Source organism: Ixodes scapularis, unplaced genomic scaffold (genome assembly GCF_016920785.2).
Source record: "Ixodes scapularis isolate PalLabHiFi unplaced genomic scaffold, ASM1692078v2 PGA_scaffold0__279_contigs__length_252992795, whole genome shotgun sequence".
NCBI classification, from domain to species: Eukaryota; Metazoa; Arthropoda; class Arachnida; order Ixodida; family Ixodidae; genus Ixodes; species Ixodes scapularis.
This window is the reverse complement of record NW_024609835.1, coordinates 81,162,917-81,177,012: the sequence shown is the minus strand read 5'-3', so window position 1 is coordinate 81,177,012 and position 14,096 is coordinate 81,162,917. Positions and strand designations below refer to the sequence as shown.

General features: G+C 42.7%; 1 long non-coding RNA gene across 1 annotated transcript; it reads left to right on the top strand.

Annotated features, from left to right (window-relative positions):
* Positions 1–4,275: 4,275 nt before the first annotated feature.
* Positions 4,276–13,404, top strand: LOC120842728. The gene is made up of 3 exons (XR_005715997.1): positions 4,276–4,307; positions 5,334–5,424; positions 13,330–13,404. It is a non-coding gene; the product is annotated as an uncharacterized LOC120842728 (long non-coding RNA).
* Positions 13,405–14,096: the final 692 nt, after the last annotated feature.

Genomic DNA, 14,096 nt, shown 5'->3' with positions numbered 1-14,096 from the left:
ACGGGCGCGAATGGTTATTTTAGGTGAAGAACCAAATATAAAAACAAAAAGTATATTCTACAGAAATTATGTTAGAACAGAATAATATGAGCGCCCAAGTTGATATTACATTGAAGTCCTGAATGTTGTAACAAAACTGTAAATATTAATTCTGGTAAATTTTTTTATTTCAGCATTAACACCAATTACAATTTATATGTGGGACTTCATCGTAACAAAAATCGACATGTGAACAATAAATAAGCCCCAGAAATAATCCAGTCTAACTCATTAAGGTTATTCCCAAGTTTACATACACTCCTGCTAATTGAGTTGTACTTTACTCCTCTTTAACCGACGCGAAATCTCTGTAAAGGTAATAACTAAACCCAAAAGTTGGCAAGAAAAAATAAAGTTATAGAGAAGTCCATATCAATTTTTCCGCAGTACAGAAGCTTCTTTGCCCAATCTCAAATTAAAAAAGAAAAAAGAAACATAAGGATATCTAAGTCCACCATATATATATACGAGCCTCAGTTCAATTCAGAATGTTTTACTGCAAGGTAGAGTTGTTAATAAAGACGAATATGCGCCTAAAAAGCAGGGACAAAGAACAAGACGACACCGAGCGCTGTGTCGTTTTGTTCTTTGTCCCTGTCTTTGAGGCGAATATTTTTCTTTCAATATACACTAACAACTTTCCATTTTGCGTGAGTTGTTACATCAACACTTACCAAGATATTTTTTTAAGTATACTTAATACTTGCGTGTACAACGCATTTTTTCTGTATCTTGCAAAGGAAAATTTTAAAAAAAGATTATACTCCGTTGTTTTTGCTTCACTGCAGTGCACCAGTGACCGGCGAGAAGCGCACTCAACGAAGCTGCCTAACCCAGCTCAACAAACCACGAACGTGAGAATATGGCGCGACCTCCGATTACTGTCAGTGTTTGACACAGAGATCCAGTCGATAGCAGTACGTTATTTAAGGCGATAATCGAATGTGCTCAAAATTTGAAAGAGCCTACTGTAACAATCCGACCGCGTAGCGGGCCCTTAGCTATTATATATTTCGGTATTATTAAAGTGAAATTACGTCTTCGCGAAACGTTGGCGCAAATTCATCACATATTGTCGAAATGTAGAAGGAGCTAGCAGGGTAAGCACTTTGGCGCAGTTTGGGGAAAATGGCACAGCAATCTCCTAACTTGGAACTCGAACCCCAAAATATTTCACAATCATTTTAGGGAACCATGAATGGAAAGGGGTGAGATGTAATAGGGGTATACCCAAACCAAAAAGGCATGTCTTATTGTTTTACGTGGCTCTTAAACAAGAAACATTTTCAAAATATAGGTTCAGAAAAGAAAAATATCTCTGACATGCCTTTTTTCTTTTTTTACTAATATTAGAAAACGTCTAATTCGGATATATATGAATGATGATTTTTAATAGTCCACCAGCAACAATGTTAGAGCTAGAAAATCGAATACAAAACTAAAATGATGTAAACATACAAATCGAGTAAAATTAAATGCAGTCAGTAAATTAACGGAAGAGCAGCCTAATCCTCGCTAGACAATTGACGATTAAGCGATTATATATACTGTCAACCATCTGAATATATATAACAAAACAAGCTAATATTAGACTATCAAAATATGTGTTGCCGCGGGAAGAGATTCACGATAATTGTATACATAGTAAACTTCTCACTCCTGGTAACACGAATACAGCAAAAAAAAAAAAAAAAAAAACAATCTATTGTTTGTGTCAAAAATACAAACGATAGCAGAAAAAACACCCATTCAGATGTTCGCTACCAGAAAACGTGTTCAGAAACGTACTTATTGACAACAGCGGAGGAAATCGGTTTGTGTTCGCTTCAATAAACGCCTTTTGTTGATCTAAGAAAAGCCCGACGCCCACTCTCTTGCCCTATTCGCACTGGCAGTCAAGCCACAATCACGAAGCGGTTGCGAACGCGGTTGCTTTATGATTCAGTGCAATTTCACGCGCATTTGATAATGAAAACAGGCGGCTCCGCTTCGCGGTTGCGATTCAAACGGCAGTGTGAATGCAGCATTAGAGTCCGTTGATTTCTTCTAATGCTCAAGGTATATATATATACTCCCAATCGCCGAACCCAGCTTATATCTCGGTGAATAACATAAACAATAATAATAATTAATATAAATTTCCCCTTTCGAAAGAAAATATATTTTCTCTCGAAAATCGAAGGCTATAGTTGGATTGGTGCAGCCCTCGCTTTTCTCGGTTGGTTTTGCTTTAGGATTTAGCGGATGTTTTGCTTTTACTTAACTGGCAAACTTGCGTGTGCTGGCCTATGGAGATTGCGCAGTGGGCTGTACAAACTTATAGGTATGGTGTATGGGGTGCACCCTCGCCCATCACTGGATTGCGGGTCAAAGAGAACACTTGTTACTGGTCACCCGTTCAAACAAAGAAGGGGGTTACACATTACAAAGTTTCAAAAAGGGTCCCGCCACTAGTATAACGCGTTATTTCGCTCGGTGCTTTTCGAGCTAGAAGAACTGGTGGGTGACGTGAGGATAGGAGATGCAGACGTGGCACAAAATGGAAAGCACGTTACTGTGAAGTCGATCCAATTACGTTAAGTGATTTCGTTCGGAGAAACAAATATTAAAAACACTCGGATGAAATCAATGTGTGCAACAATGAACCCGGACGTATATCCCTTTGTACGCAAGTAAGGGAAATGGTCGGCTTTGAACACGCACCTCAGATAAAGGGACGAAACACCATTACCTGTTGCTCGGCCAAAAATTCGTAACTCGTTCTCACTCGCAAAAGTAACCAAACCAATTGTTTTTTTGTTTCGTTTTTACCAGGAACAGCAGCGAACTCCAATTAATGCGTATGTAGTAACGCGTTATGTACGCACCTGGCAGCACATATATACATCAGATCTGCTATGAAACACCGCACTGGCTCCTTCCGAAGAGGCGGAGAATCGTGAAATCGTTATGTGTATTGCTTGGTGTTGTCGGGGCATTCCACGGTGATCGAGAGATCCTGGATGTGTATTCGGGTGTGGTAGTAGACTAGATGGGTAGAGCAACCCTGTCTAATAACTGAGTGAAATTGAGTATTTTTGCAATATGGATCACAGCCTGAACATAGATGTGTGAGTATCGTAAGCTTATTAACCTTTAGCTGTTAAAGGTGAACTTTGCTCCAGTGTCGGCACTCGGCCTGCAGCTTCATTTTCAGTAAATCCGTACCACTACAAACCTATCTGATGTGTTTGGTGTTTGTAACGAGAGAAGTCACTCATATGTGTGATATTCGAGGGACTCATAATACATTCGTGTCATAACAGACTACAAATTATTTGCAGTGTGCGAACCCGGCGCAGCTAGGAATAAATTGTTCTAGTATCTGGGATGTCACATTCCAGAATGCAACAGATGCTGTTTCACGGCCAATCCTATTGCATCCGACGAACGCGGCTGTGGGCGGGGATTCCAACTCCTGTTTCCGACCCTGAATTTGGGGCGGATCCGTTTGTGCTACGCGTGTTGTGGTGGCGTACGTTTCCAGTGCGGCAAAACTGTAGCCGTAGCAGACATTCCCCGCAGATGCTCGAATTATTTCGTCGCTCATATACAGAAAAACTTTTTTTTTTTTAATTCTTTTTTGCTTGGCGACTATATATGGCGCAACATCTGACTACATGTAACTCGCAAAGCTTACGGTAAACAAAATCCAAGCCGAGACAGAAAAACCCACGTCAAGACGGAAACGCCACGTGTGTCGGAAACCCGTTGCACCAGAGAGAATGACCATGTCGCGTGTCTGCACGCATCGGCACGTTGGACCGCGGACATGAGCCTTGTATACGGTTCGCGCGCCACCGAACCATTGTCCAGTTCTCAAACCAAAAAAGAAAAGGGCAGCTGGACAGATCCCCGCTGGACCGTCCCGTTCAGCTACAGGCTGCCACGCTCTCTTTGAGCTTTCCCCCCCCCCCCCCCCCCTTTCTATAACTTTCTACCGCTTTCCTAAAATGTTCATCCGCTCGTTGTGGTGCTGCCATAATCTATCTTCTCCCTCACCCTCCTCAGGTCGTCTCTCCCCTCTTTCTCTCCCTTCACCCACGTGCCTCCCCCAGCACGCCCCTTTGCCGGTAGCCAGCCAATCAGCGCTCCCTCCACCCCCCCTCACTTCCCCCTCCCACCCTATCTTTGCAACTCAAAGCAGGCGCGTTGCGTTGTTCGAACGCGCCCGCCTTGGGTCAGTTGGTCGTTCGTCAACCGGCACGGAAACTAAAGAAGCACACAAGGTCGGGAAGGACTTCTTCGGGTTCTATTTATGTCGATTTCATGGGAGTCTCACGCGCTTCCTCCGTCCCCATGGCACCGCCGCAGCTTTTGTGGTCCTTCCGTTCCAGTCTGTGTCGAAACAAACTGGTTGGGCGACTAACCACAGACTGCACGCAGGACCTTGAAGCTGTCTCGTTCACGTCAGTTTAAGAGCCGAAGCCGGTTTATGCGGTGCTTTCTTTTCTCAGTCGGCCACGATACTCGTAATCTCAGTATGCATTGCTGTTTTTTTTTACTATATATTCCTTTATCGGCTAAATTAACCATATTATATCCTGTTCATATAAGAGAGCTACGGACACAATGCAAGGTTTAAGTGGCTAAACCAACAATACAGAGAATACATGAAATGGACAAAGTTTAATTCCGTTCAGGTTTGTTATACCCCTCTATGCTTTACTTTGTAGTCGTGACACTATCATAACGGCAAACTCTTACACGTATATTTAACGAAAGGCTTGGATTGGGACTATACCCGTGTAATCATCGTCTTATATCCTTCCGCGCTGGCTTTGTTCCTATAGTACATTTAGGCAACTATTCCCATTTTTTGAACTATTTTGTTATATACATTTTATTCAGTGTTGTACACGTTCCTAAACAAAAGATTGTTCCTCGGTCCTTCTGAATTTTGCAACGCGTTCCCGTTACAAGTTCCATGTGTGAGAAAAGGACTCGTTCCCGTTACAGTGAAAAAAATTGAACGTATCGTTACATACCTGTTACAGTTGTATTTTGCTAACTACTATACAGTTATTTCTTTATCTATTCCATCAAATGGCAACATATGAATTTGAACACCGTGATGGAAGAACACCAGGGGAAGAGAACAAGCGGAAGCAGGGTTTCATTTGTTGATATATTCAATTTTAAAAATCTTAGCTTGTATCCATATTCATGTTTGCGGTAGGCGATTCAGACGAGCTAAATGTAGTTACCCCACATTGCACGATCGTTTTACAACAACCTCACACGTTTCAATCTAGCCAAGTCCTTCGTTCGAACTTGACAACAGTGGCTTCTCGATGTTACTGTCCGCAAGACGACCAAGTGAAGAAGAGCGTGGGCTTTTGGAAGGTCAGTCTTGAAAACTACAAGTCCTTCTTCGTGAAGGGTGAATTTGTTGTTCAGTTTGAAGGGGAGAAGGAATAAAGGTTAATTTTTGTGTATCTGCTTAGAGACCAATGTTCGAGGTATCAGGGTGTGTTCGATTTCAGTTAGCCTGTTCTTTTGTCGCAACTGTAAGTCTCTTTCTGGAAGTTCAGTGATGGCTGTAGTCGGCCTTAGATTCCTGGGTGTATGATGATTTCTGGAAGCAAAGTGAGTACTGAGTTTGAAACGTCCCTCTTTCTGCGTATTTTCCTTCGACTAAAAGTTTTGCTTTTTGTATCGCAACCTCAAACAATAAAAGGAAAAAATATTGATGTCTACTGGTTCTTTTGCACCCAATAAGTAACCAAAACGTTAACCAGATCCTGCTCTTTGCAAATATATTATTTTATACTTTTAAAATTTCCCTCTTAGAAATTAAATAAAAATGACCCGACTGGACGAAAAAAAGGAACGCCGTTCCCTCTTCCGTCCCCGTCAAAATGTAACGAGTTCTCGTTCCAGCTCCACCGATGCAAAATGGATTGGCGGCGTTACTTCGTTCCTTCTGAAAGGAACGCGTTCCAGGAACGCCGTTCTGTACAACACTAATTTTATCATATGAGTTTCAAATTTATGCAAATAATCAAATCGGTATGTAAGAAACCAGATCGTATGCACCAAAGGACGGAAGGACATGGTCAAGACGTTTGGCGTTAAGAACTTGCGTCTATTATTTCGTTAGAAGAAAGGTGCCAGGACAGACCCAAGGAGCCCGAGCAGTTCAATATAATGTTCCGGAGTCGCCGATACATTATGTGTGTTATAGTTCTGTCATTAAATAGTATATGATCTGCCTGAATATACCGAATCACTAGAAAACATATAGCTGTTTTAAAATGGTTCAATAAGGTTCGATTGCAAAGAAAAGAGTTAACACAACGTTTTTGTTGTTTTTGCTTTTTGTATTTAATGGAGTTAAAAAATTGTAAAATTGAAACCTTAAACTAACTTTGCAACCGGGCCTTTGACGTTTAGAACAGGAATATAGCACTGCACAATGTTTATTCTCGCGTGCTTACTAACAGCTCAAAAGCCTTTGCGGTAAAACACGAAGCAGAAAATACATATTTATCACAAATTTACATGCTTCAAGTTAATTATACACATGTTTTAAAACTTGTACATATAAGCTTTACATTATTACTCATGCAAACAGTTTTGGCAATATCAGAGCTACCCTGTACGAACAAGAGGCAATTTTGTACAACAAATATCAATATCGCAAAACTTCGTGTCTAAAACATGTTCAATTCGTGATATCGGTGACAAGTTGCTATGACTATCTGGGTAAAAAACTTCGAGATTTCTATAAAGTTTGCACTGATAGGAATGCGGAAGTGTAAAGAAGCAAGAAGTGCAGGACTGTCTATGGGCCCGTGAACCAACCTGCGCAAAAACGTAAAGGGACATGCACTGACAGGGTATTTATCCTCGCCGAGGTTGTTAGTTGTACGTGACATATGAGAGTCCAACTGCCCAGAACAAAATTTGCGGCTAAAATTACGGTTTCTTTCCGCCCGAAAACCGCCGATCGAGAACTGGCCGGGTTGAGTCGCGCTCACACTCTTTTCCGTGTTCACGGGCCGTTTTCTAAGATTTCGACGCGACCACCAAATTTAATCAAAGTCGGGATCATTGGAGGCACACAGTCAATACTAAAAATAGAAAAAAAAAATATGAAACCGATTTTTTGTGGCTCCCAAAAAGCTGTAAATACGTTGAATGAAAAAAAAAATAAAAAAGGTTCCACAGACAACCGGAGGCATTCTGTGCGTTCACTGCTTAATTCCCAACATGGCGTCGTTTCGCGTTTCGTGGGACTCGCTGGTGGCAGCGGCCGACGGGCGTTGGATCTCTACTTCAGAACGGTTGTTCACAGTACCGGCGAATTCTGTCTTCCTTCGAAAGAGAAATTTTGGACTGATGAAAAGAATTGATATTCATTCCGCACGACACGCCCGACCAGCAAGCCGACTGCACGAAGACGTCGCCGAGCCGTCGCTCCCTTCTCGTGGCTGAAGACATCGCTCGCTCAAACGTCAAGCACGAAGTGCGTACATCGAGTTGAATACGCACGCGTACGGTTCCTGTACTTGGTGTGAATGTGGCCAATGCGTGGTGTTGCCCCACTTCAAGCCGGGAATGCATGTACTGGAAGCGTTGACTGGAGGGAAATCGGCAGCAAACTTTCCGACATATAGTCGACCGGATGCATTACTACAAACGAAAGAGTTCCTACAGTAGCTCAGTCGAAAGACGTCCGCTTCATACGCAGCGGGCGCAATTTCGATCCCTAGTGTGGGAGTACGATTTTTTTTTCTTTTTTTCGAACATTTTGCAAAGTTTACACCTATTTTTTTTTTTTTTTTACAATTATCATTGAAAAAAAATTGTTGCGGACGATAGGTCGCTGAACTAAATGGTATGGGATTCCATTTTTGACACCTCTGCCACACAATGCCACTTTCAGATCTGAGGCCGCTCTTCACACAACATCTTGGAAGTATTCTTTTCGGAGCCGATTACGGGAATTCCCCACGAGCACTCACTACTAATTGACAACACTTAAAGGCCGGTTCTCACATGCAGCGAAGCGCTGATGTAGCGCTCCTCACGTGCCGTCAGCTACTTATCGTCTGCCATGAGCAACAGTTTTGACGGTGCGATACAAAGCTGGTGAACGCTCCCATCAGTACGCGCTTAGCGCGAGGTAAGCGCTATGCTTGTAGCGCTCCGCTGCATGTGGGAACAGGCCTTAAATGTACAAAACAACTCCTCTTGAAGTACAGAACAGCGAGCGGAACAAACATAACTGCAAAGGAATCGCACGGTGAACGGATGCCGAACGCATCTCGTCTGCCGCACCCCCCCCCCCCCCCCCCCCAAAAAAAAAAAAGAAAAAAAAAAAAAGAAAGCAAATCGCACAGTTGGGTGTAGTTACGCGACTTCCGCCACTCACTCTCTCCTCTCCACATCTTCGTGCGGTGCGTGGGTTTCGGTTTCAGTTTCGAGCAGTTGCGTTTTTTGGCTTTATTAAAAAAGATACGTGACTTTGTAGCAAAATAATAATTGGGTAGAATTCCGACAACCATAATGGCGAAAATAATAATTGGAGAATTCCGAGAACCATAACGGCCTGACGAAAAACAAAAAAAAAATTTCTTTTAAAGGGGTTTGGGGTGGGGTTCAGTGTCTCTTTAACATCCCGGACAGATCTCCTGTTATGTAAAGTGTACCGTTTGAGTTTGGATCAAATTAAATTATGTTCAAAACAACATTTACAATCAAAATATTTGTCATAGACAATCCGCACAAATCGTTTTTGTATATGTTCATTTTTTTCACTCGCTGTACTAGAGATACACTCTAAAAGAAAAAAAAAAAAAAGAAAAGAAAAGGTGTATGCTTACACCCTTTGTCCCATATAATACCCCCAAAACTTCAGTTCGGCGTATACAGCGCACTGGCGTCTATCTGACGGTTCTAACTTTCACGAGAGGCTTGATAGCCGTGTGGTACAACTTATTAAAATAGCTAATGTTCTTATGTTACTAAATGCAAGAAAAAGAAAAATAACAATAGTCACGGTTTTCTTGGCCCTACTGCAAAACCTTAGTGTTTTCTTTCTGCGGTCTTTGATACGTACTTTAGCTATTTAGTAAGTTATATCGCACCGTTATCAAGGCCCTCGTCAAATTTGAAGCCTTCTATTCGACTATAGTGCGCTGTACGTCGAAATGAAGTTTTAGGGTGGATTATATGGGACAAAAGGGTATAAGGTGATACCCCCTTTTTTAGAGTGTAGAATTCCAAATAACAGATGCAAATTCAAGTCTAGAGCGTATGATTACTGAAGAGTCGCAACAGACAATAAGTGCTAAATGGTCTAGTTAGGCGGGCCATTATCCCCAACATGCGCAGACTCTGGCTAACAACGGAGTTCACGTGAGCGTTAAAAAAAAAGCTGATCATCTACAAACACCACTAGATCTATCCGACTTATAGTTTCACTTCCTATAGAGTCTATATAATATTCTGCGCAACGCTTCCTGGACATAGACATCACTTGGGTAACAAGAACTGTTAAAGAAGTTAGAGAAATACGGACAGAAAAAGTTATTCGATAATGATCACAGCGAAAACATGACGGCTCAGCTTTAGCTTGAGGGATTGAAAATCGATCTTACCACCGCAAGGTCGTTATCTTAGAGTTTACTACTTTGAAATATCAATGCTTGCTGACAGAGACCGGCTACTAAGGAAACTAAGTTAAGAACTAAACAAGGTTTAAGTCTATATGTATCGTATATTGACTAATTGGAGCTATCTTTTGGCTTCGATTGTGAAAGTTCGGAATAACATTTCGTTGCACTGGTCCTTCAAAATCATCGTACAACCCATGATCTGTGCTTTTTTACAAGTTAATAACGAAAAATGACGGGACATTCAAGACAGCTTAGGTGTAGGCAGGCGAAAGCATTATAGTTTCGCGGGAGAAATATTTTCCAGTAATGTTTCTTCACGTATTAAATTCAAAGTTTAAGACGACCTATAGGACGACGTCTATAGAAACTGACACCAAGTACAGCGTCTAGGACGACGCCGAGGACTATCTCTCGTACGACCTCGAGGACGACGTCAAGAACGGCGTCTAAGATGTCGTTGAGGATGACGTCTAGGATGACCTTAAGGACGACGTCGAGAATGACTCCCAGAAAAGGACATTTAAGAAGGCTGTGATGTATTTGCGTGGGCGGCCATGTTTGCCTGCGGAAGCCACCGTAGATGCAGACGCTGCTGCTGATGTCGACGCCGTAGATGTAGACGCGCTCTCCTCACAGTCCATCGCACGAACCACACAACGAGCACAGATGAATTTCGAAGCCCACTTTTGGCACACGGCGCTCCGGCGGTGACATCACGCTCCCGCACTTGAGCGCGAGCGGCGCGTGCTTGATCACGTATTTTTATGGCCATCTTTCGGGCACAACGACGTCGCTTTTTCGCGTAATGGGACAAGTAAGGTCGTCCTACAGGGCTAGGACGACCTCTAGGACGACCTCAATGATGACGCCAAAAACCGCGTCGTCCTTGAACAGGACTGAGCGGCGCGTGCCTTTCAATTGTATTTTTATTCCCGTATGCGCCGCTTTTTCACTGAATGGAAAAGCAAGGCTTTCGCCTTAATAAATAAAAGTAACACAGACTACGAGGATGCATGGAAGAAAAAAAAGGCCTTAAGTCTTGCTTTTTTTGCGTATTTTTTGCTACAAATGTACGAGGCTTTAACTAAGAAAAAATATTTGATTTTTTTTTCCACGGAAAAACGAAATCCACAACGAAAAAGTCACGATAGGTCAGCAACCGCACGTAGTCACAAACTGTATACCATTCAAAGGGTTATTTTCGTAGTCTGGTGAATGCATGCGCGCAACGTTCGGTTTTCTTTTTTTTATCCTTGCTACACGATAATCCAAGGTCTCGCCTCACAGTAATAACGAAGCCGGGAAGCTTTTTATTGCATGCTTTTTTTTTTTTTATTTCTCACAGATATTGATACCCGAATCTTGTCGGGACTTACTTCCCTTCGTATTCCAACCAGCACACGAAGAAAGGTTCCCTCGGCGATGAATTAAGCTACATGTCGCGTTATCTTTTATCGCGTCTGGCTGGAAACATGTGACACACTGCATATATTAAGAGCGCCTTTGAGCGAGGAGAAATGCAGCCGTCGGAAAAAAACCAAATAGACACGGACGCCCACTCAGTGTTGGGTGATTTCAGAGCTGGCAGTAATGTAATTACTGTAATGAAATTACAGTAATTTAATTACTTGTTCCAGTAATTAGTAATGTAATTCATTACTTTTTGTAGCAGGTAATTTAGTAATGTAATGAACTACTCCAGCGACGGTAATTGTAATTAAATTACCTAATTAATTTTTCGCGCCAGGCATATTTTTGTATCCACAATACACAAGAGCGCTTTTCTTTTCTTTTTATTTTACTTTTTCTTTTTCCTCTACACCTTTCCAAAAAACGCTCTTCGGCCGCCGCTACGTTGCTGATGCTCATGCGGCTGGTGCGACTCTCGCGCCCGCCATCAGCTAGACATTTTCTGCCACTCTCTTGAACTGTGAAAACCCGCTCAGCGCGATTCTCTACCTATGTTTTGCGGTTTTGCATTCGACGTTTTCTGGCCCCTCATGAAAGTTTCCGCTTACTTTTTCTGATGCATGCTGCGTACCCTCTCTGTGTTATCGTCCACTGTGAGAAATAGGGCTGGTAAGTGCCTGCCATTCGAGCTTTTCTGCTCGACATTCTCGGGAAACGAAGGAGGGAAATTAGGTCGAACTAAGGCCCCTGGTGGAACGGCCCTCGACGCGATTTTGCGAACAATGACAATTGTTCTCCCCCCACCCAGAGATAATCTGCATAGGGTCCTCAGTCATCTCCAAAAATAGTTGTCCGGGTTGGGGTGGGAAACGGATCAGTCGCGTGCGTCCCTCTGTCCATCGGTAAACATACAACAGAGAGTTCTAGCTGTGTGCCATGAACTCTGTAAATAATGTTAATAAAGTTATCTGTAAAAGGAAGTTATCAATAGCTCCTTTATATTTAAAATTATACAAAAGTAATGCGAAAGTAATGTCATTACTTTTAAAAGTAATTTGTAATGGTAATTAATTACTTTCTGGCTGTGGTAATTTGTAATGTAATTTAATTACATTTCAGCAATTTTCAGCAAAGTAATTAGTAATGTAATTTAATTACAAAATATGAGTAATTTGGCCAGCTCTGGGTGATTTACACTCACCCGTGAGTGGAGGTCATCTACGAACTGGCAGTTTGACACTCACATGCGCACCCTTCATCGGGGTTTTTCAGACGTTATATGTTGCCTTGAACGCCCATGCTCGTCGTGTTTTTTTTGTCTTTTCTAAACGTGTATCATTGATAAGAAGGCATACATCGGGGTATTCACTCGACGCAATATTTGAGGGCGCTGTTTAGAGCGCATGCTGAAAACTAGATCACATTAAAAAAAAAAACAAAAAAAAAACGGTTAAATAAAGTGCAGGCGAGGTTGTGTGAGTTATACATGATGATTGAAACCTGAGGCTGTGGTTCGAAAAACGGAAACTCGTAAAGTATAGGAAGAAAAAGGGACAGACAACGGTCTCAACATTGTCTGTCCCTTTTTCTTCCTACTTCACGAGTTTCCGTTTTTCGAACCACAGCCTCAGGTTTCAATTATCATGGATCAGATCACATTATTGGCCTGCCAATAACGGCCATCTTGATAGTGTGGAATGCACGTTGCAAAACAACTGTGGAAACTTGCCATTAGCACGCGCTGAGCAGTCGCGCACACAGCTATGGCCGCCAGTGAATGCTCATTCCGCACCATTAGGAGTGCCGGTTTAAGCAGCCTATTAATGGGAGCTCCTTCTGTCTTTGCATGCGCTCTAAACATCGCCGTCAAATATGGCGTCCAGTGAGTACCCTCTGTAGACGATTGCAAAGCAGGGCGACTGACCGCCGCCATGTGTTTGCTCGTGCGGACAAACCCGCGCAATTTCAAACTTGCCAAAGCTACGTCTACGCGCACGCTGTACGTTCTTGCACGCAGCGGGCACCGGTAGGGGCGCCATGCTTTATTTTTAAAATTTAGCGCAATCTAATGACTGAAATAACGGGTATTTTTTTTTTTTTTTTGGCCGTGCTAATGGCGGTAATGAACTTCTATTTTATCGGGAACCGTCAGTTTCGCAAATCAACGGCCGACGAGGAAGTGTTCACTGTGCAGTTCTTTCTCGATGTCTTTCAGTTTCGGTGGTGACAAAGATACAAACGGCAAGACCAAAGCTCCGGGTTCCGACCACATAAACGTTTCGATAAAATGCCATACAATATAAGACATTAGAGCCGATTGCATGCCGCCCACATATTGTCTGATCCAAGTTAAAATTAACGGTTACGAAGCTCTATAGTGTACGATTCCTGCGTCTCGTATCGTACTAACGCTTCGAATGTATAGACCTCGCATCATCCGCTTAGAAGCAACTTCATCCGTCACCAGAATCCCGCCATTAGTATACGGCACAGATGCTATCCCTCAGGTGATAGTGGCCAGACTGAATTTTGGAAAGGGTCCATTGTCTATTATAGCGGCGAGATGTTTTGGTGGCGCCCTCCTATGGTTTCCTCTCGTGACGTCATTACCTTACGAACAACAAGTCCAATGGTGTTTGTAATTAGTATGGTGGAAGCTTGAAATCATTGTGCTCTGAATCCAACACTGCCAACACCGTCAAAATTAAACTTCTTACATTACTCTTATTCCAGTCGATGAGAAATCCTTTGTTGACGTCATTGTCAGCATTCGGCCAATTGTGGAAGTCCGACCACAGCGACACTTTAGGTCGCGCGCGTCGCCAATAGCCCATCTCACAAGCTGTCTTCAGCAATGGCAAAGACACCAGCGAAAGCACCTGGTCTTAAAAAGCGCTTCGCGCGAGTGCACCCGTCCACGGAAAACATTATTCAAAGCCATGTCGGCACAGTCTCGTGGCCATGCATTTGAAAGAACCAAAA